This window comes from Oncorhynchus nerka, linkage group LG26, assembly GCF_034236695.1.
Source record: "Oncorhynchus nerka isolate Pitt River linkage group LG26, Oner_Uvic_2.0, whole genome shotgun sequence".
Classification (NCBI taxonomy): domain Eukaryota; kingdom Metazoa; phylum Chordata; class Actinopteri; order Salmoniformes; family Salmonidae; genus Oncorhynchus; species Oncorhynchus nerka.
Window position 1 is genome coordinate 28,453,078 of NC_088421.1, and position 23,510 is coordinate 28,476,587.

Sequence of the window (23,510 nt, forward strand, 5' to 3'; positions counted from 1 at the left end):
AATTACACCTCTTCGACTAAACCTGTACTTTGGCCCAAAATATAAACTGTTGGGAAGAAAACCTCTCCCCAGAGCAGAGAACCAGCTAGTGATCAGGTCAGTCATCCCGACCAACCTGGGACACTGTAAGAACAGATGTGCCAGAGTTTCAGACTCGGTGAGTCTAAAAAATAAACACCTGTCGCCTAAAAGACATAACGTGTTTCAAAGCCGGGTGTTTGAAATGACATAACCTGTTTCAAAGGCGGGTGTTTGAAACGACATAACCTGTTCAAAGCCAGGTGTTTGAAATGATAACCTGTTTCAAAGCGGGTGTTTGAAACGACATAACCTGTTTCAAAAGACGGGTGTTTGAAGCGACATAACCTGTTTCAAAGCCGGGTGTTTGAAACGACATAACCTGTTTCAAAGCCGGGTGTTTTGAAACGACATAACTTGTTTCAAAGCCGGGTATTTGCAACCCAATGGGACAATCTCAATTGATCTTGCAAATGTCCCAAACCGCTAATAACTCACACTTCAATAGCTCATTAGGAATAAACAATGGTACATTCAAAATCGTTACCCTTGTTGATGGAGAAAAAAAGCTGCGTAACTTGAATAAACATAGCTTGAAGAAGTACGCCATGCTCAACCATACGATCAACAAGGCGCTCTTCTTAAGAAGTCGCCATGCTCAACCATACGATCAACAAGGCGCTCTTCTTAAGAAGTACGCCATGCTCAACCACATACGATCAACAAGGCGCTCTTCTTAAGAAGTACGCCATGCTCAACCATACGATCAACAAAGACGCTCTTCTTTAAAATACGCCATGCTCAACCATACGATCAACAAGGCGCTCTTCTTTAAGAAATACGCCATGCTCAACCATACGATCAACAAGACAGCTCTTCTTTAAGAAATACGCCATGCTCAACCATCGATCAACAAGGCGCTCTTCTTAAAGAATGCGCCATGCTCAACCATCACGATCAACAAGACGCTCTTCTTTAAGAAGTCGCCATGCTCAACCATACGATCAACAAGACGCTCTTCTTTAAGAAGTACGCCATGCTCAACCATACGATCAACAAGGCGCTCTTCTTAAGAAAGTCGCCATGCTCAACCACTCGATCAACAAGGCGCTCTTCTTTAAAATGCATGCATGCTCAACCATACGATCAACAAGACGCTCTTCTAGAAGTACGCCATGCTCAACCATACGATCAACAAGACGCTCTTCTTAAGAAGTCGCCATGCTCAACCATACGATCAACAAGACGCTCTTCTTTAAGAAGTACGCCATGCTCAACCATCACGATCAACAAGCGCTCTTCTTTAAGAAATACGCCATGCTCAACCATACGATCAACAAGGCGGCTCTTCTTTAAGAAGTACGTCATGCTCAACCATCCGATCAACAAGACGCTCTTCTTTAAGAAATGCGCCATGCTCAACCATACGATCAACAAGGCGCTCTTCTTTAAAATACGCCATGCTCAACCATACGATCAACAAGACGCTCTTCTTTAAGAAGCACGCCATGCTCAACCATACGATCAACAAGGCGCTCTTCTTTAAAAGTCACGCCATGCTCAACCATACGATCAACAAGGCGGCTCTTCTTTAAGAAGCACGCCATGCTCAACCATACGATCAACAAGGCGGCTCTTCTTTAAGAAGTCGCCCATGCTCAACCACACGATCAACAAGACGCTCTTCTTTAAGAAATACGCCATGCTCAACCATACGATCAACAAGGCGCTCTTCTTTTAAGAAGTACGCCATGCTCCTTCATACGATCAACAAGGCGCTCTTCTTTAAAATCGCCATGCTCAACCATACGATCAACAAGGCGCTCTTCTTTAAGAAATCGCCATGCTCAACCATACGATCAACAGGCTCTTCTTTGAAGTCGCCATGCTCAACCATACGATCAACAAGACGCTCTTCTTTAAGAAGTACGCCATCCTCAACCATACGATCAACAAGACGCTCTTCTTTGAAGTACGCCATGCTCAACCCCGATCAACAAGACGCTCTTCTTTAAGAAGTACGCCATGCTCAACCATACGATCAACAAGACGCTCTTCTTTAAGAGTGCGCCATGCTCAACCATACGATCAACAAGGACGCTCTTCTTTAAGAAATCGTTGCCATGCTCAACCATCCCCGATCAACAAGACGCTCTTCTTTAAGAAATCGCCATGCTCAACCATACGATCAACAAGGCGCTCTTCTTTAAAATCACGCCATGCTCAACCATACGATCAACAAGACGCTCTTCTTTAAGAAGTCGCCATGCTCAACCATACGATCAACAAGACGCTCTTCTTTAAGAAGTACGCCATGCTCAACCATACGATCAACAAGACGCTCTTCTTTAAGAAGTACGCCATGCTCAACCATACGATCAACAAGACGCTCTTCTTTAAGAAGTACGCCATGCTCAACCATACGATCAACAAGACGCTCTTCTTTAAAAGTCGCCATGCTCAACCATACGATCAACAAGACGCTCTTCTTTAAGAAGTGCGCCATGCTCAACCACTCGATCAACAAGACGCTCTTCTTTAAGAAGTCGCCATGCTCAACCATACGATCAACAAGACGGCTCTTCTTTAAAGTCGCCATGCTCAACCATACGATCAACAGGCGCTCTTCTTTGAAGTCGCCATGTGCTCAACCATACGATCAACAAGACGCTCTTCTTTAAGAAGTACGCCATGCTCAACCATACGATCAGCAAGACGCTCTTCTTTAAGAAGTACGCCATGCTCAACCATACGATCAGCAAGGCGCTCTTCTTTAAGAAATACCACCACCGCTTTATTCATCGCACAAGCAACATTCTCGTATCCTACCTTCTCTCCTACAGCGGCCAGAAACTCCTCCACAGTGACAGGATCTTCAGTAACACACCTAAAGCCGTGCCGAAGTGACAGGGGCGACGTCCCCATGTGGGTCACCATCCCCGCCAAAACCAGGGCAATTCTGACAAATACAATATACTTAATACTACCACAAAAATAAAAACAATAATAACATTAATCATGCATAGAAAAAGGCAAACCACCAAGAAAAGGAAACTCCAGACAACACTGCACTTTTCACTTTCACTCGCTCATAGAATTCCCAGCATGCACCAAACACTCCCAACATGCAGAGAGAGAGAGAGAGAGAGAGAGAGAGAGAGAGAGAGAGAGAGAGAGAGAGAGAGAGAGAGAGAGTGTGTAACGGCTTTCTTCCGTCGAAGGAGAGTCGGACCAAAATGCAGCGTGGTTATTTCGATACATCTTTAATATAGAAAAAACACGAACAATACAAAAACAAGAATACGGAACAGAAAACCTATACAGCCTATCTGGTGAAATACAAACACACTGAGACAGGAACAATCACCCACAAACACACAGTGAAACCAGGCTACCTAAATATGGTTTTCCCAATCAGAGACAACGAGAATCACCTGACTCTGATTGAGAACCGCCTCAAGCAACCAAGCCTATACAACACCCCTACTCATGCAATCCCAAATACTACAAACCCCAATGACACCACAATAAACCCATGTCACACCTGGCCTGAACAAATAATTAAAGAAAACACAAAATACTAAGACCAAGGCGTGAGAGAGAGACTAATAAAAGGAGAGTCAGGGTTTTAGGACTCTAGTCATATGCTGCTGGAATAATCAATATGGCATAACTAGCGTTCATTTTTATCTCGTCTAATCTATGTCCTGTTGCCGTCTGACACTGACTCAACTTTTTGTCCCTTCTCTCCTCAATCTCTTTCCTTTCCTACTCCTTCTTTGTTTCCCTCCTTCCTCCCTCTTTTCTCTTCTGCCCACAGAATTACTTCAAAGATGCCTGGAACATTTTGACTGTGTGACAGTCCTGGGCAGCATTACAGATATTTTAGTGACTGAGCTCGGGGTAAGTGAGGAGGCAGGGGAATTAACAGTGGGAAGGGAAATGGTGTGTCAGCAAGTTCAGTGGAATGAGTGGGAGAGGACAGAGGCAGAGAGAGAGAGAGAGGTAGAGAGAGAGAGAGGAGAGAGAGAGAGGTGTAAGGGGAGAGGTAAAGAGAGTGAGACAAGTAGAGAGGAGAGAAAGAGAGAGAGAGAGAGAGAGGTAGAGAGAGGGGGTGTTGGACAGGTAGAAAGAGAGAGGGGGGGCAGATAGAAAGAGAGCAGGGGCACATAGAGAAGCAGAGAGAAAGGCAGACCGTAGTGTACAGGATCTTTGCATTGCCCAGTGAAGCATGAACATATTTTGAAGCCTTACATAATTGTCCCAGTTGGTGGAGAGCAGAGCAGAGACCTGGATCGTGTAGCCCACCACTGAGACAATACTCAGGAGACTAACACACACACACACACACACACACACACACACACACACACACACACACACACACACACACACACACACACACACACACACACACACACACAGACTTACTCTACTGATCTGCTAGGCAACCTGACAGCCAATCAAATAACCAGCCTCAAAACAATCTGGCCAATCAGACTGTTCCTCTAGAAATAGCAACCACTTAGAAACCAGTTGGATAGTGAAGAATGATAAGCCAATGAGGTGACTACACTAGTTATTCAGGTATTCCAGGCAGGTAATGTGGTGTAATGCGCCGTACCTGTGCATGCATGCAGTGTGTGTGTGTGTTGTAATACCTTTATAAACCATATTATGAAATATGAATATTGTTTTTGAATGTTGTGTGTCTCTGAGACAGTCCTGATAGCTATACCTTTGTTTCCATTAAAAAACCTAAACTCTATCAACCCAGGTCCTGGAGAGCTATATGCACGTTTATAACCAGCCCAGCACCAACAGATCTGATTAAACCTTTAACTCCTCATTGGGACATTGATTGGTTGATTGGTTGAATCAGGTTGTTACTGCTGGGCTGGAACAAAAGCTTGAACATCATGGCTCTGCATGACAAAGGGGTTAGTGACTATTAGGCATAATCATAGAAATTAAATAAGATTTTATTTCAATGGGTATAGTATTTTGACATAATGTTATATCATGTATATTATGATTACATAATATCTTAGTAGTGGCAAGAGTTTTTCCTGACTACATGACTTGAACTAGACCCTACGTTTTCCTGTCAGTTCTTATGGTGAGGAAAACTCCTGTCCCCAACTATGCTCTATAAACCGTCCCTACCAGCTGTTACTGGCAGTGGATGTTAATGGCAAAACAATCAGGTGGAATTGGTTCCTCTTCTCTAAACTGACCTCAGACAGTCGAGACACCATTTGATTGAGAGGGACCTTTGAACATGAAAAAGCAAGCCCTGTTCTTGATCAGTCCAGTGTAGTCCATCAAAGTAGCCTTTAATTTGGGTCAGCTCAAATTAAAGCTGTAGTTGCCGGCTGATTCAAACACACGACTTGACAATCATGTTCATTTCCTCGCAGTCCAATGGAAGCTTGTTAGTGTGTGGATGTTAAAATAATCATGTTAAAAGTAATCTCATGTTGGGTAATCTCATGTTAAAAGTAATCTCATGTTAGAGTAATCGCATGTTGAGTAATCTCCTCATGTTCAAAAGTAATCTCATGTTAGAGTAATCTCATGTTTTTGAACATGAGATTACTCCTAACACCATGAGATTATATTATATTTTTGAACTTCATCTGTTTCCTAGTCGTTGATATCCCTGCTGTTGTATGTATGGAGGCAGTGTTATGACTGAACTGTTGTATGTATGGGAGGCAGTGTTATGACTGAACTGTTGTATGTATGGAGGCAGTGTTATGACTGAACTGTTGTATGTATGGGAGGCAGTGTTATGACTGAACTGTTGTATGTATGGAGGCAGTGTTATGACTGAACTGTTGTATGTATGGAGGCAGTGTTATGACTGAACTGTTGTATGTATGGAAGCAGTGTTATGACTGAACTGTTGTATGTATGGAGGCAGTGTTATGACTGAACTGTTGTATGTATGGAGGCAGTGTTGTGGCTGAACTGTTGTATGTATGGAGGCAGTGTTATGACTGAACTGTTGTATGTATGGAGGCAGTGTTATGACTGAACTGTTGTATGTATGGAGGCAGGTGTTATGACTGAACTGTTGTATGTATGGAGGCAGTGTTATGACTGAACTGTTGTATGTATGGAGGCAGTGTTATGACTGAACTGTTGTATATATATAGAGGCAGTGGTATGACTGAACTGCTGTATGTATGGAGGCAGTGTTATGACTGAACTGTTGTATGTATGGAGGCAGTGTTATGACTGAACTGTTGTATGTATGGAGGCAGTGTTATGACTGAACTGTTGTATGTATGAGGCAGTGTTATGACTGAACTGTTGTATGTATGGAGGCAGTGTTATGACTGAACTGAACTCCCAGTAATAATGTGTACATAATGAAAATTCATTTCCTGTTTTATCTTTTTACATGCTTTCTTTAACTCTACGCTACTTAATGGCAACTACTTCTGTCCTCTCCCTTCTGATGAATTCATCCAATCAAAAATGCACTATGTGTCCATCCATGAAACCTGGCCTGGCCAATCGCACTCTTTGTTAAATCAACTCTCCAAAAATGCCTTATAAACCATGTCATCTGCAACATCCACATGATGGTTTTGTACTTTTTGGAGATACTTTACCTGCATCCATTTCCTGGTGTGGCTGTGGTGATGCATGTTGCTCGACTCCTCACCCTGGCAGTGACCCCTGACCTTGATCTCTGACCCAGGTTTGACAAGATGACTGATTGACCTCCTGCTCCAGTCACCGGACAGAGACATTCGACCAATCCCAAAATGGATACCCTTGTATAGATCCTAAAAGGATCAGATAGGATTTAGCTAATATTCCACCTAGCCTATCTGGATGGGTTAGTTGTCAGATTACTGATACCAAATCCAATGCTTTCAGATCTACACGTGATAGACCTAGAGGCTTTCCAGAGTCAATTTGGAATTGGCCAGTAGTCATTGTCCTAATACCCTTCAGGTTCTGATTTTAATACTGTTCAAATGCATCCCTTCCTTCCCTCCCTTCCTTGAAGGGATCACTCCTGATCTGACTGATCTGATCCAAAAATAAAGGAACCACTTGAGAATGGGAACTTCCTGGCAGCTCTGTTATGGTGTGGGTGCCTTTTCCTGGCATGGTCCACTCATCCCTTTAGAGGGCAAGATAAATGGCAATAAATACACAGCCTTTCTGAATGCTCCCTTCCCAACCTTTCTGTCTTGATGGGAGTGACCTCTTCCAGGATAACAATACCCATCCATCAGGGCAAGTTACAGTGGTCACTGAATGGTTTGTTTAGCATGAAAATCGGCGCCTGAGACAGGAGTAATGGGGGTGTCTCATGGAAGAATGGCATTAAATCCTCTCAATAGAGTTCCAGACACTTGTAGAATCTATGCCAAGGCACATTGAAGCTGTTCTGGCAGCTCGTGGTGGCTCAACACCCTACTACAACGCTACGTTGGTGTTTCCTCTATTTTGGCAGTTACCTTTAATAGCTATGTGGTGGAACTCCTGCTCTCGCCAATCTGATCATGTTCAATCAGTGATTATTTCAAGGAGAGAGAAGAACAAATGTGTTTAAAGTATTCTATCAGATCTGTGGTAATGTGAAAGGAACGAAGCTGGTCAAGCCTATTAGGACACAGCCTGGACAATACTCTCACAATCACTAGACATGCATTCACTGCTTACATTCCTTAAAGCAGTCACACACACACACACACACACACACACACACACACACACACGAAAAGCCGTGTCTGTAGAGCCAGGGAGTGGAGTGTGACAGGAGTACCACTGAGTGACTGGGTCTAAAGCTTCACGGACATGATCTGCCATTGTGCATGCTGCCCCACTGCATGTCTCCTGACAGGATGGCACACGTATACTACTCATAGACACATTAGATTAAACACACCCAGACATGCATGGACACTGACCTACACACCTGAGACACACACACAGCAGTACATAGCCTAATAAATACACCCACATAGGCTTGTGTTGCAATGCCATAGTGAACATGCCTGATGGAGCTGAATGTACTACTGCAAAGCCCTCTCTAACCCAGAACCCTTCCCTGGTAGAGGGTTGAAGGACCATGCACATCATAGGACCGTGAGCATCTCAAACATAGTTTACAGTAATCAAATAGACAGTGAGCATCACAAACATAGTTTACAGTAATCCAACTAGGACCAGTAGAGCATCACACATAGTTTACAGTAATCAAATAGGACAGGAGACATCACACATACAGTTTACAGTAATCCAAAGGACAGTGAGCATCACATAGTTTACAGTAATCAAATAGGACAGTGAGCATCACACACATAGTTTACAGTAATCAAACAGGACAGTGCTGAGCATCACACACATAGTTTACATTGATCAAGTACAGTTTTATTTCTGTAGTGGTTTTTACAAATGCTTTAGCCATTAAGTGTAATAATTTGAGCTATATATTTGAGTTATATATTATATTTCTAAATATCATCAATATACAGTATTTGCAGTTTATCCTTCAACTCAGAAGCCCACTCCTTCCCCTTTTTCTCTGACTGTGACGCAGAAGAAAGCTAAGTTCATTCCATGTAAATTATGTTATTTCAGGAGGTGACTTGAAATTCAGAGTCCTCTTAAGCAACAGTGGACAATTTTTCAATTTTAGAATTAAAAATGTTATCTAATTTTATCCCCTGAATTGAGTGAACTGAAATGGAATCGAACCTGACTTTATAATGTCACAGGACTAAAACGAGCCAATCCCTTTGTGGAGGAGAGCTGTCAGCTTTACCTGCTTGCTGACACGTGGTTAACTTGCTGTGATCTAGCTAGCTCCATATTGTGCGGTGGTGCATTTGCCTGAGGATCAGTGCATTTGGTTGTATTTACAGAAAACGGTTCACTCCGCACTGCTACCGCTACTACTAACTGCTACTGCACGCTACTACTGCTCTGCCTCACTGTATACACAACTGCTGCTGCTGTTACTGTTGCACCACTGCCTGCTGCTGCTGCCTGCTGCTGCTGGTACTTAACACTACCCTGCTGAGTAGCTACCACTGCTACTGCCACTACTACTTTCTACTACTACTCTCAAATCAAATTTGTTTATCATCGGCAGGTAGCCTCAAATGGGAATGACTTAAGTAGCTAGTGGTTAAGCGTTGAGCGGTGCAGGTTACGTTCTTACGGTTCCGGGAGCGATCTGTTGTAATGTAAATTTGTTCTTAACTGACTGCCTGAATTAAATGGTTAAATATTGTTAAAATTTAAAACATCGCTGAATACGGTAAATCGCCGCCACAAGCCCTTAACCGTAATTCAGTTCAAACAAGTTGAAAAAATTTACTAAAATTACGCTAACAATAACATTGTAAATCGTATGTAGATTTGCAGGTTAGTCGAGTGGTTGTATGAATGTTGCCCTGTTTAAAGGTCTTGCTCACATCAGCTACGGAAGGCAGAGGATCCCGACGGTCGTCTGGAACAGCTGGTGCTCTCGAGTCGTGCTTCAGTGTTTGCTTAACTCGAAGCGAGCATAAAAGGAATTTAGCTCGTCTGGTAGGCTCGCGTAACTGGGCAGCTCGCGGCTGGGTTTCCCTTTGTAGTCTGTAATATTTTCAAGCCCTGTCACGTCCGATGAGCATCAGGGCGATTGTAGGATTCAATTTTGGTCATGTATTGACACTTTGCCTGTTTGATGGTTCGTCTGGGGCATCCGCAGGATTTCTTATAGCGTCTGGATAAGTGTCGCTCCTTGAAAAGAGCAGCTCTAGCCTTTAGCTCAGTGCGGATGTTGCCTGTAATCCTTGGCTTCTGGTTGAAATGCCGTATGGTGCTGTGGGAATGTAAATCGTCGATGCACTTATTGATGAAGCCGGAGACTAAGGTGGTATACTCCTCAATGCCAATGGATGAATCCCGGAACATATTCCAGTCTGTGCTGCAAAACAGTTCTGTAGCATATCATCCACGTCATCTGACCTCTTCCGTGTGAGCGAGTGACTGGTACTTCCTGATTTTTGTTTTTGCTTGTAAGCGAGAATCAGGAGGATAAATTGTGGACAGATTTTCCAAATGGAGGGTGAGGAGAGCTTTGTTTGCATCTCTGTGTGTGGGGTAAAAGTGGTCTAGGTTTTTTCCCTCTGGTTGTACTTTTAACATGCTGGTAGAAATGAGGTAAACCAGATTTAAATTCGCCTGCAATTAAAGTCCCCGGCCACTAGGGCGCCGCTTCTGGATGAGCATTTTCTTGTTTGCTTATGGCCACTCGTTGAGTGCGGTTTTAGTGCCAGCATCGGTTTGTGATGGTAAAAAGCGGCTACGAATAATATAGATGAGAACTCTCTTGGTAGATAGTGTGGTCTACAGCTTATCATGAGGTATTCTATCCCAGGCGAGCAATACCTCGAGACTTCTTTAATATTAGACATTGCGCTGTAAGTGTTGACAAATAGACACACACCTCGCCCTACGTCTTGCCAGTTGTAGCTGCTCTGTCCTGCCGATGCACAAGCCATCAGCTCTATATTATACGTTTTGTCATTCAGCCATGCCTTGGTGAAACATAGATATTACATTTTAATGTGCCGTTGATAGGATAGTCTTAATCGGAGGTGTCCCGTTTGTTTTGCAATGATTGCATGCTGGCCAATAATATGGGAGGTAGGTGGTTTACCTACTCTTGGCAAATTCTTAAGGCACCCTGCCCTCCTCCCCTTTTTTCTCCGTCTTTTCTTCACACTGATTACGGGGATTTGGGCCTTGTCTTGACAGAAAGCAGAAAAAAAAATCTTTCTCCAGTTCTAGGTGAGTAATCGCTGTTCTGTCCAGACTCTTTTTCGGTCATAAGAGACGGTAGCAGCAAATTATGTACAAAATGAGTTACAAACAATGCGAAAAAACAAACAAAATAGCCCAGTTGGTTAGGAGCCATCCCCTCCTGCACCATTATATCTGAGCATTGTAGGGGACCTACTACTACTACTACTACTACAAACTACTACTATTACTACTACCACTACCACCAGCTACTACAAACTACTTTGACTACTACTACCACTACTACCAACTACTACTACTACTACTACAAACTACTACTACTACTACTACCACTACTACCAACTACTACTACTACTATTAGTACAAACTACTACTACTACCAGTACTACCAACTATTACTACTACTTCAAGCTACTACTACTACTACCACTACAACCAACTACTGCTACTACAAACTAGTACTACTACTACTACTTTCTACCTACTGCTACTACTTACTGCCCAATTGGGTGACATGGTTAGGTTTGAATATATGATTTTCCTTTCCCTGTATTGATTCCCTTCTTCTAACTCCTTGGATATGCCCGAGCCTGCTACAAGCCTTGACTTTTTTGGTTTGGTTTGCATTTGATTCCAGTTCTGTTTGGTTGCTTTTCTGTTGATTTTGAATCCTCCTCAGTTTGTTTTTGAACTTTTCCCCTGCTTTTATGGTTTGGTTTTGTTTTAGGACAGAAATAGTTATCTAACATTGCATGGCAAGTGATAAGCTTCTCCTCTCTACCTCCTTTTCTCCACACTTCCTCCTCTATTTGTCCCTGCCTCTATCTTTCCATCCTCTCTTCCCCCTTTTTCCCATCTCTCCTTCCTTCTTTCCCTCACCCCTCCATGTCTCTCTTTCTATCTCTATTTCTCTCTCTCACACTCTTGTGTCTGGTCATATTGTGGGGTTGTAGAATAACTTCATCAACTTGAGTTTCCTGAGACTGTTCAGGGCTGCCAGGCTCATCAAACTGCTCCGGCAGGGAGAAACCATCCGCATCCTGCTCTGGACCTTTGTTCAATCCTTCAAAGGTAATGCCACACACACACACACACACACACACACACACACACACACAGATATGGGGACCTATGAGAATATACCCACACAAACCCTAGTAGTAGCATTGTGAGACCTATGACAGAATACACACAAAACCAGAGGTGTGGACTCAAGTCACATGACATGAATTCGAGTCAGGTTTTAAGTCACAGATTTGATGACTTGAGAGTCAACTTCATAGAAAATAAAACAACTTGAGACTTGACTTCGACTTGGAGCCTCAGACTTGGGACTCCGAGTTAGACTTGAGACTGATGACTTATCTGGCCAGATTTTGTAACGTTTGGTCACTTGTTTTGTGTCACTCATTCAGTATCACACTTGCAAACAACAACAAAAAGATTTGCTAGTGAAATGCCTCGTCCCTCTGATTGGACCAGCAAACCGTCAATCAACACAGGTTGTGAGCTATAGTAGCACACTGAGAAGGTTTTTGGGGTCGTGAGTGTGTGACCAGAAGAAAAACTGTGACCAGAAAGAAATAACTTAATTTCTCGGTTTGCCCTGGCAAAAACAGAGTAGTCTACCTACATTGATCAATCTGCTACAGGTTCATCTTTGAAAAATGAAGGAGAGCCGCTAGCCCTAGAAGGTCAGATGCTAAAATTATTATTTTATTTTTTATGTCCAACGTTTTCGACAACAAGCTGTCTTCATCAGGGTACAGGCTCATCTTTGCCAGAACAAAAAAGGCCAATAATTTAATTGATAATTTTTTCATATTTCAGATAGGCCAAGTTTAGTGGATTATACAGTTGAAGTCGGACGTTTACATACACCTTATCCAAATACATTTTAAACTTAGTTTTTTCACAATTCCTATTTAATCTAGTAAAATTCCCTGTCTTAGATCAGTTAGGATCACACTTTATTTTAAGAATGTGAAATGTCAGAGAGAATGATTTATTTCAGTTTTATTTCTTTCATCACATTCCCAGTCGGTTTACATACCACTCAATTGGTATTTGGTACCTTGACTTTGTTGTCCTTAAGCCATTTTGCCACAACTTTGGAAGTATGCTTGGGGTCATTGTAATTTGGAAGACCCATTTGCAACCAAACTATAACTTCTGACTGATGTCTTGAGATGTTGCTGCAATATAGCCACATAATTTTCCTACCGCATGATGCCATCTATTTTGTGAAGTGCACAGTCCCTTTTGTAGCAAAGCACCCTCAAAATATGATGCTGCCACCCCGCTTTAAGGTTGGGATGGCTTGCAAGCCTCCCCTTTTCCTCCAAACATAACGATGGTCATTATGGCCAAACAGTTCTATTTTTGTTTCATCAGACCAGAGGACCTTTCTCCAAAAGTACTATCTTTGTCCCCTTGTGCAGTTGCAAACAGTAGTCTGGCGTTTTTATGGCGGTTTTTAGAGGAGTGACTTCTTCCTTGCTGGGTTATGTTGATATAGGACTCGTTTTACTGTGGATACAGATACTTTTGTACCTGTTTCCTCCATCATCTTCACAAGGTCCTTTGCTGTTGTTCTGGGATTGATTTGCACTTTTGCACCAAAAGTAGGTTAATCTCTAGGAGACAGAATGCGTCTCCTTCCTGAGCGGTATGACAGCTGCATGGTCCCATGTGTAACGGCATTCCTCCTCCTCTTATGAAAAACACACATAGACTGCCCACCCCAACTCACGCCTGACCATACTAAATAAAGACAAACGTGACAGTACTCCCCCAAAGGTGCGGACTCGCCCGCAAAACCTGAACCTATAGGGGAGGTCTGGGTGGGCGTCTGTCCGCGGTGGCAGCTCTGGCGTGGGACGTGGACCCCACTTAACCACAGTTTTTCTCCGCTTCATTGTCCGCCTCCGTGGCCTCTTAAACACGGCGACCCTCGCCGCCGACCTCGGACTGGGGACCTAGAAATGGTCCCGAATGGACGGGAGATTTCTTAGGTCCCGGAGTGGGCGGGAGACTCCGGCAGCTCCGGAGTGAAGGGCGATTCTGGCATCGCCTGCCCAACCTTACCTGGTTGAATACTCCCCGTAGCCCGGCCAGTGCGGCGAGGTGGAATAGCCCGCAATGGGCTGTGCTGGCGAACCCGGGGGACACCATGCGTAAGGCTGGTGCCATGTACGCCCCCGAGGAGACGCACTGGAGACCAGATGCGCAGAGCCGGCTTCATGGCACCTGGCTCGATGCCCACTCTAGCCCGGCCGATAATGTACACCCCAAGACATTTTTGGGGCTGCCTCTCGGGCTTCCAGCCGCGCGCCGTGCTGCCTCCTCACCAGCGCCTCTCTGCCTTCGCTGCCTCCAGGTCTGCTTTGAGGCGCGATATTCCCCTGGCTGTGCCCAGGGTCCTTTGCCGTCCAGAATCTCCTCCCATGTCCAGGAGTCCTGTGTTCTTTCCCGCTGCTGCTGCTGTCCTTACCACGCTGCTTGGTCCTTTGTTGGTGGGTGTTTCTGTAACGGCATTCCTCCTCTGAGGAGGAGAAGCGAGAAGGATCGGAGGACCAATGTGCAGCGTGGTAAGTGTCCATAACGTTTTTTAAAGACATAAACTGAACACTACAAAACAATAAACGTGAAATGAAGCAGAAACGAAACAGTACCGTGTGGCAACAAACACACACACGGAAAACAAACACCCACAACTCAAAAAATGAAACCCAGGCTACCTAAGTATGATTCTCAATCAGAGACAACTAATGACACCTGCCTCTGATTGAGATCCATACTAGGCTGAACTCAAACCCACAACATAGAAAAACACACATAGACTGCCCACCCCAACTCACGCCCTGACCATACTAAATAAAAGACAAAACAAAGAAATAAAGGTCAGAACATGACACCATGGTGTTTATACTTGCGTACAGATGAATGTGGTACCGTCAGGCGTTTGAAATTGCTCCCAAGGATGAACCAGACTTGTGTAGGTCTACATTTTTCTTCTGAGGTCTTGGCTGATTTCTTTTGATTTTCCCATGATGTCAAGAAAAGAGGCACTGAGTTTGAAGGTAGGCCTTGAAATAAATCCACAGGTACATATCCAATTGACTCAAATTATGTAAATTAGCCTATCAGAAGTTTCTAAAGCCAATAAATCATTTTCTGAAATTTTACAAGCTGTTTAAAGGCACAGTCAACTTAATGTATGTAAACTTCTGACCCACTGGAATTGTGATACAGTGAATTATAAGGAAATAATCTGTTTGTAAACAATTGCTGGAAAAAGTCTGTGTCATGCACACAAGTAGATCTCTAACTGACTTGCCAAAACTACAGTTTGTTAACAAGAAATTTGTGGAGTCGTTGAAAAACAAGTTTTAATGACTCCAACCTAAATCTATTTAAACTTCCGACTTCAACTGTATATGTCTAGAGATAGATGTAACATCGCACTTCAATACTTATGGGATGAAGATGTAATATATTCTGACAAATTAATTAGGATATTTGTGAGGAAGAAAAAGGCTACATGATCATGCTCTCCATCCGATCCTGCAAGCCTCTCTGCATACATGTAGACCGTATGATCCTGCCTGCTCTGGACTCCAGACTCCAGTGACCTGATATCCCTCGTCGATATTGACTGTAAACATGAATGACTTTCAGCTCAAAATGAAAGTGTAAAACTCAGTTTATTTCTGTATCTTGCGTTTTGAAAATGAATCACCTGTGAGCGTGTGCATGTGTGTACATGGGGGGTCGCAAGCTTTGAACCACTCCTTTTTTGGAGTCGCGGGTCAAAAAGAGAACTGGTCACTGAATGGTTTGATGAGCTAGCGAAAGGATTGCCGGCTTGCTGTACAGCTATATCATCTGTAGTACAGCTAGCTATATCATCTGCTGTACAGCTATATCATCTGCTGTACAGCTATATCATCTGTTGTACAGCTATATAATCTGTTGTACAGCTATATCATCTGTAGTACAGCTAGCTATATAATCTGCTGTACAGCTATATCATCTAGCTATATAATCTGCTGTACAGCTATATCATCTGTAGTACAGCTATATCATCTGTAGTACAGCTATATCATCTGCTGTACAGCTATATCATCTGTAGTACAGCTAGCTATATCATCTGCTGTACAGCTATATCATCTGCTGTACAGCTATATCATCTGTTGTACAGCTATATCATCTGTTGTACAGCTATATCATCTGTAGTACAGCTGTACAACTATATCATCTATAATCTACAGCTATATCTGTACAGCTATATCATCTGTAGTACAGCTATATCATCTGTAGTACAGCTATATCATCTGCTGTACAGCTATATCATCTGCTGTACAGCTATATCATCTGTAGTACAGCTAGCTAGCTATATCATCTGCTGTATCTGCTGTACAGCTATATCATCTACTGTACAGCTATATCATCTGTTGTACAGCTATATAATATGTTGTACAGCTATATCATCTGTAGTACAGCTAGCTATATAATCTGCTGTACAGCTATATCATCTGTAGTACAGCTATATCATCTGTAGTACAGCTATATCATCTGTAGTACAGCTATATCATACTGTCTGTAGTACAGCTAGCTCTCAATATATAATCTGCTGTACAACTATATCATCTGTAGTACAGCTATATCATCTGTAGTACAGCTAGCTATATAATCTGTAGTACAGCTATATCATCTGTAGTACAGCTATATCATCTGTAGTACAGCTAGCTATATAATCTGTAGTACAGCTATATCATCTACTGTACAGCTATATAATCGGGTGCAGTGCACACATCAACTTGTAGGGAGAGAGGATTGACATATCAATATGCAGCTCCAAAAATAGTGATGAACAAGAATGCTACTTTGCATGCTCACCAGCAATGGGGCATCAAGCAACAATTACTAGCATAGGTTTACTGGTATTTTGGTATGTCAAAATTGCTTGAAATTGAATAAATAAAAATGAAGCTTGGATTTGGAATTTGTTGTTAAAATCAATTATTACTTAATCAAAATGTTGTAGACGAAATAAAGAAAAGGATGTCTGGTAGCCACAATAAATAGACAACGATTTTGTGACATTGGGAGTATAAGGCTCTATCTGCACTAAGCAAAGTTCTGAGATATTGAGCATCAGTTTTTACATCCCAGATCTCAGATGTCACTTGAGCTCCCTCTCTCCGGCCTCTAGGTCACCAGGCTGCTCGTTAGGGCGCACACCAGTCACCAGCATTAGGCGCATAATGACACTCACCTGGACTCCATCACCTCCTTGATTACCTGCTCTATATAAGTCACTCCCCCTTTGGTCTCTTCCCGAGTCGTCATTGTTCCTGTTTCGTGTCGGTGCGCTGTTTGTGTTTCTTGTTTTTAAATTTATTTATAAAAAAATCACTCCCTGAACTTTCTTCCGACTCAGCGTACATCGTTACAGAATGACGACTCGTCAGGGAAGCATCAGGGAGTGTTTTTTTGTGTTTATTTTTGTGTTGGTGGTGATGTCGAGTCCTGGTGTTGGGCGGAGCTACCTGGGAGGCCTCAGCCGGTTTGTAGGCTCCCATGCCTCAGCGGGTTTGATAGGCTCCATGCCTCAGCCAGTTTGTAGGCTCCATGCCTCAGCCAGTTTGTAGGCTCCCATGCCTCAGCCGGTTTGTAGGCTGCCTCAGCCAGTTTGTAGGCTCCCATGCCTCAGCCGGTTTGTAGGCTCCATGCCTCAGCCGGTTTGTAGGCTCCCATGCCTCAGCCAGTTTGTAGGCTCCCATGCCTCAGCCGGTTGTAGGCTCCCCATGCCTCAGCCAGTTTGTAGGCTCCCATGCCTCAGCCAGTTTGTAGGCTCCCATGCCTCAGCGGGTTTGATAGGCTCCCATGCCTCAGCCAGTTTGTAGGCTCCCATGACTCAGCCAGTTTGTAGGCTCCCATGCCTCAGCCGGTTTGTAGGCTCCCATGCCTCAGCCAGTTTGTAGGCTCCCATGCCTCAGCCGGTTTGTAGGCTTCCATGCCTCAGCAGGTTTGTAGGCTTCCATGCCTCAGCCAGTTTGTAGGCTTCCATGCCTCAGCCAGTTTGTAGGCTTCCATGCCTCAGCCGGTTTGTAGGCGTCCATGCCTCAGCGGGTTTGATAGGCTCCCATGTCTCAGCGGGTTTGATAGGCTTCCATGCCTCAGCGGGTTTGATAGGCTTCCATGCCTCAGCCAGTTTGTAGGCGTCCATGCCTCAGCGGGTTTGATAGGCTCTCATGTCTCAGCGGGTTTGATAGGCTCCCATGCCTCAGCGGGTTTGATAGGCTTCCATGCCTCAGCAGGTTTGATAGGCTCCCATGCCTCAGCGGGTTTGATGGCTTCCATGCCTCAGCAGGTTTGATAGGCTCCCATGCCTCAGCGGGTTTGATAGGCTCCCATGCCTCAGCGGGTTTGATAGGCGTCCATGCCTCAGCAGGTTTGATAGGCTCCCATGCCGAAGCGGGGTGAACAGGTTCCAGTGCCTCGGCCGAGGCAACCTGGGAGATCTCAGCCGGCTCATCAGGTTCACTCCTCAGCCGGTTTGTCAGGTTTCTGCTCCTCAGCGGAGGCAACCTGTCCCGCTCTGGATCCCCGGGATTGTCCCTGTGGTTGGCGTCCTGCGGCTGGAGCCGAACGCACCGGGGAGGAGGTACTGTCACGTATGCTCTCTCTCCGGCACTCTAGGTCGTCATGCTCCCACGCCTCAGCCGGATTGATAGGTTCCCGAGCCTTGGCAGAGGTGACGATCCCCGGGATCGTTATCTTGGTCGACATCCTGCGGCTGGAGCCGCACGTCGAGGAGGGGGTACTGTCACGTGCTCCCTCGCCGGCCTCTAGGTCGCCAGGCTGCTCTTGAGCGTTAGGCGCATAATGACACTCACCTGGACTCCATCACCTCCTTGACTACCTGCTCTTTATGTCACTCCCTTTGGTTCCTTCCCCAGTCGTCATTGTTTCTGTTCCCGGTTCATGTCGGTGCACTGTTTTGTTTCTTGCTTTGTTCATTTATTAATTAAATGTATTCACTCCCTGAACTTGCTTCCCGACTCTCATACATCGCTCCATCAGAAGTGTTTTCTAGTGAGATCTTTTTAGGGGCGTGCATTAGAAGATAAGCTTATGGTTCTGAAATGTTAATGTATGTTCAGCCATATGGTTCTATTTGACACTTCTAAATTAGACATATTCAGTTCTTACGACTATAGCTATTTGAATACATAAATGATAGAATTAGTATATTACCAAAATAGTCAGAACACATCAAATACATTAAGACATACATTATGATCATTAGACAAATAACTGTCATCACTGAACAACGATGTGACCTCACAGAATTGTATAGTTGACATGTTTTCACTTAATGTACTTTTTCAAAAATATAACTTTACAGACATATGAAGAATCATCTCAAGATCTATTATACGTGGCTAACTCATTTCTGACATGTAAGATAGAACCTTATAGTTCAAGGCCAGGATTTGTAGTTGGAACAAGTCATTGCATGTAGAGATTTGTTTACTTGACTTGTGACTTGACTCGACATTCCCTTAGAATGCACGACATGGACTGGACCCGAGACTCGACCTGTTCTTTCTGGGACTCGACTGAAGATATGGAACTTGGGACTTGAGACTTGCTCATGACTCGAATAATAGTGACTTAGTCCCACCTCTGCACAAAACCCACTTAGCAGCATTGTGGGGACCTATGACAGAATACACACACACACACACACACACACACACACACACACACACACACACACACACACACACACACACACTGAATAGTACCCAGCTCTTTATGTCTGTTTAGGGCGCTGCCGTACGTGTGCCTGCTTATCGGCATGCTGTTCTTCATCTATGCCATCATCGGGATGCAGGTGAGTAGAGACATGAAGAGAAAAACAAGTCAAAATGAATGGGCATTTTTACAGATCAACATGAACTTTATAAAAAGCACCCAGGGAAAGTGACACTGCCTGCCTGCCATAGGAACGTGTATGAGGTTGTGCATTCTCCCATATTACCTAGGATGCTGACACTTGCCTGCCATAGAAACGTGTGTGAGGTTGTGCATTCTCCCATATTACCTAGGATGCTGACACTTGCCTGCCATAGGAACGTGTGTGAGGTTGTGCATTCTCCCATATTACCTAGGATGCTGACACTTGCCTGCCATAGGAACGTGTGTGAGGTTGTGCATTCTCCCATATTACCTAGGATGCTGACACTTGCCTGCCATAGGAACGTGTGTGAGGTTGTGCATTCTCCCATATTACCTAGGATGCTGACACTTGCCTGCATTCTCCCATAGGATGCTGCGTGTATGAGGTTGTGCATTCTCCCATATTACCTAGGATGCTGACACTTGCCTGCCATAGGAACGTGTATGAGGTTGTGCATTCTCCCATATTACCTAGGATGCTGACACTTTGTTGTTTTGTCAGCTGTTTGGGAACATAGGGATGGAGGAGGAAGAGGGGAGCGCCATCAACGAACACAACAACTTCAGGACTTTCTTCCAAGCTCTCATGCTGCTCTTCAGGTGTGTGTGTGTGTGTGTTTACATTTGTGCGTGCCTGTGTGTACAGTACATGCATATGTGTGTCTCCAACGTGTGTGTATTTGTATAGGAGTGCCACGGGCGAGGCGTGGCATGACATCATGCTGTCGTGTCTTGGAGGGAAGCTCTGTGATCCTCTGGCAGGGAACACTGAACCAGAGTGTGGCAGCCAGTTTGCCTACCTCTACTTTGTGTCCTTCATCTTCTTCTGCTCCTTCCTGGTGAGAAGCTCTAGCTGTCTGTCTTTCTCTATTCCCCTTTTAGTCATATTTTCCCCCTTAGTGTCGGTTATAGGATTGCAAAATTCCCTAAATCTTAGTTGGAGGATTCCCGTAATCAGGAGGGAATAAGCAGGAACTCCAGAATAGTCCAACCACACTGCAAAACCAGATAGGTTCTGGCTACTCAAACATTTTGAGGAAACCGATTAACTAAAAAATAAACTTAAATAGCTGAAGTTAGTAGTACTACCTTCATATGTGTAATACAAAATATATTTTTTTTGTAAGGTATTCTTAAATGTAACGCTCCCACTAAGCCATGCCTCCAATAATTTCCCAGTGTGCCTTGCCTTTTCGATTGAATTGTAGAGTTACCACCCATGACTCTATTTGTTAATGACAGAGACATGGTTGTTGAATTGGTTAATTTTCTAGCCCTTGGTCTTCACCAAGAGAGTTCCTAGGCAAAATCTATCACTATTATTGGACCATTACATGTATCATAAGGCCTTATACAGTGGCCTGAAACTCTTCGTTTACAGGCCACATCAGTCATGCAAATAGGTTTGCAAAATTCCACAAACATTCCCCAAAAGGTTTCCAGTAATCCTGGGAAATTTACCAGAATTTTGCAACCCTAACTGTAAATCACATTATGCTGGCTTGCAAATTCCTATTGGGATTTAGTCAGCGTTAGACTATCCAACAGTTGAAATGTGTATTCACCCACAACCTGCATTCATATTGACTGCCAGGGTTAAGAACAGTGGGAGGAAACGAACTAAGCCATTTAAACTGGAACAACCATTTCAGTAACAAGTGCAAAAATGAAGTGATTGGATTAGAAACATACATTGTAGCATAACATTTAATCAATCAATCACTCAATGTACATGCAAAAACACAGACATTAAAAACAATTCCAAAAAATCTAACTGCAGTAGAGCATGCTAGGGAAAATATATTTTTCATTTTCATTTACATTTACTTTTGAGTCAGTACCACATAAACATGTTAAGTAATAATGACTTTATTGATTTAGAGTATAACTTATTAGAAGTATTTGAGTTAAAAATGCCTTGAGGTTTACAGTGCAGGATTTCCCGAAAACCAGGGAATTTATTTTGCAACCCTAGTCTGTTATAAGTGCACACTTGCTTGGCTGACATAATACTGTGTAATAATGTGGCTGTTTGTGTTTTTAGATGCTGAATCTGTTCGTGGCTGTCATCATGGACAACTTTGAGTACCTGACCAGAGACTCCTCCATCCTCGGCCCACATCATCTAGACGAGTATGTCAGGATATGGGCTGAATATGACCAAGCAGCTTGGTGAGTGACACACATGAACACATCACATAGAACACACACACACACACACACACACACACACACACACACACACACACACACACACACACACACACACACACACACACACACACACACACACACAACCCTGGCACTAGATCAACCCTGGCACTAGATCTCATTAGCCTGTGGTAAAACTGATCTAAGTTCAGTCTTTGGGAACATCAGATGAAAAGAGTGGGAGTCTGGGAGCTGTACAGTAACCATGAAGTAAATTACTCCACAGTTATAAAGGACAAGAGTCATAAAGGATATAAAGGCCAAGTCTCCTGTAGTTGAACTGATCCCAAATCAGTCTAAAGAACCCACACAAGACAGCAGCTGTAGGTGGGATCATGGATCTGAGCAGTAACCTTCTCAGTGATCCAGTTATCCCTCCCTCCCTGTGCCCTCTCCCTATCTGTGTGTGGTTCAGACCCCACCCCACCTCCACCCCCTCTGGAATCTGCATACTGCCTAAACTTACTGTGGCAACAAACCTCCCCTTTACTGTACTGTATATTCAACCCCCGTGGAACCTGAAACACGCTAAGTTTCCTAGTATCTGTATTCCAGTGCCTGTTATCCTTCTGCTGTCCTGTAGTCTGCAATGTAGAGGGAGAGAAGAAGAGAAGAAGAGGAGGGAGAGAGATTGAGGGAAGGAGGTAGAGACACAGTAGTGGGGGAGGGGAAATTGAGAGAGAGAATGAGAACGACTGAGATGGGTAGGAATATCAAAACAATCAGAATTAAAAGGTCTTGGTAACATGGCAAATTGAGATAAAGACAGGCATGGAAGAAAACAAGGAGGATTTTCTGGAGAGAAGCAAGGGAGGGAGGGAAGGAGGGAGGGGGGAACAGAAAATATATGGGGAGATAGGCCTCTGTATGACAAGTGGCTATTACACATTAGGCCATTTAGCATTCACATGCATTTCTAGTTAATGATCTATTCCTTAATTATACTCCACACACAACCAATTACTGGCACACACCACTGCTGGCAGAGAGGGGGAAGGGAATGAATGAGGGGAATGAGAGAGAGATGGGGATGGGTTCTATTAGGAAGAGGAATTGAGAGAGAGACATATGGATGGGTTCTATTAGGAAGAGGAATTGAGAGATAGACATATGGATGGGTTCTATTGGGAAGAGGAATTGAGAGAGAGACGGGGGATGGGTTCTATTAGGAAGAGGAATTGAGAGAGAGATGGGTTCTATTAGGAAGAGGAATTGAGAGGGGGATGGGTTCTATTAGGAAGAGGAATGGGTTGAGAGAGACGGGGGGATGGGTTCTATTAGGAAGAGGAATTGAGAGAGAGAGACGGGGGGATGGGTTGTATTAGGGAAGAGGAATTGAAGAGCTTGAGAGAGACGGGGATGGGTTCTATTAGGAAGAGGAATTGAGAGAGAGAGACGGGGGATGGGTTCTATTAGGAAGAGGAATTGAGAGAGAGACGGGGATGGGTTCTATTAGGAAGAGGAATTGAGAGAGAGACGGGGGATGGGTTCTATTAGGAAGAGGAATTGAGAGAGAGACGGGG

At 43.9% G+C, this 23,510-nt stretch overlaps 1 pseudogene; it reads left to right on the forward strand.

Annotated features, from left to right (window-relative positions):
* LOC115126624 (voltage-dependent P/Q-type calcium channel subunit alpha-1A-like) overlaps positions 1 to 23,510 on the forward strand; it is a 340,470-nt pseudogene that overhangs the window by 285,145 nt on the left and 31,815 nt on the right.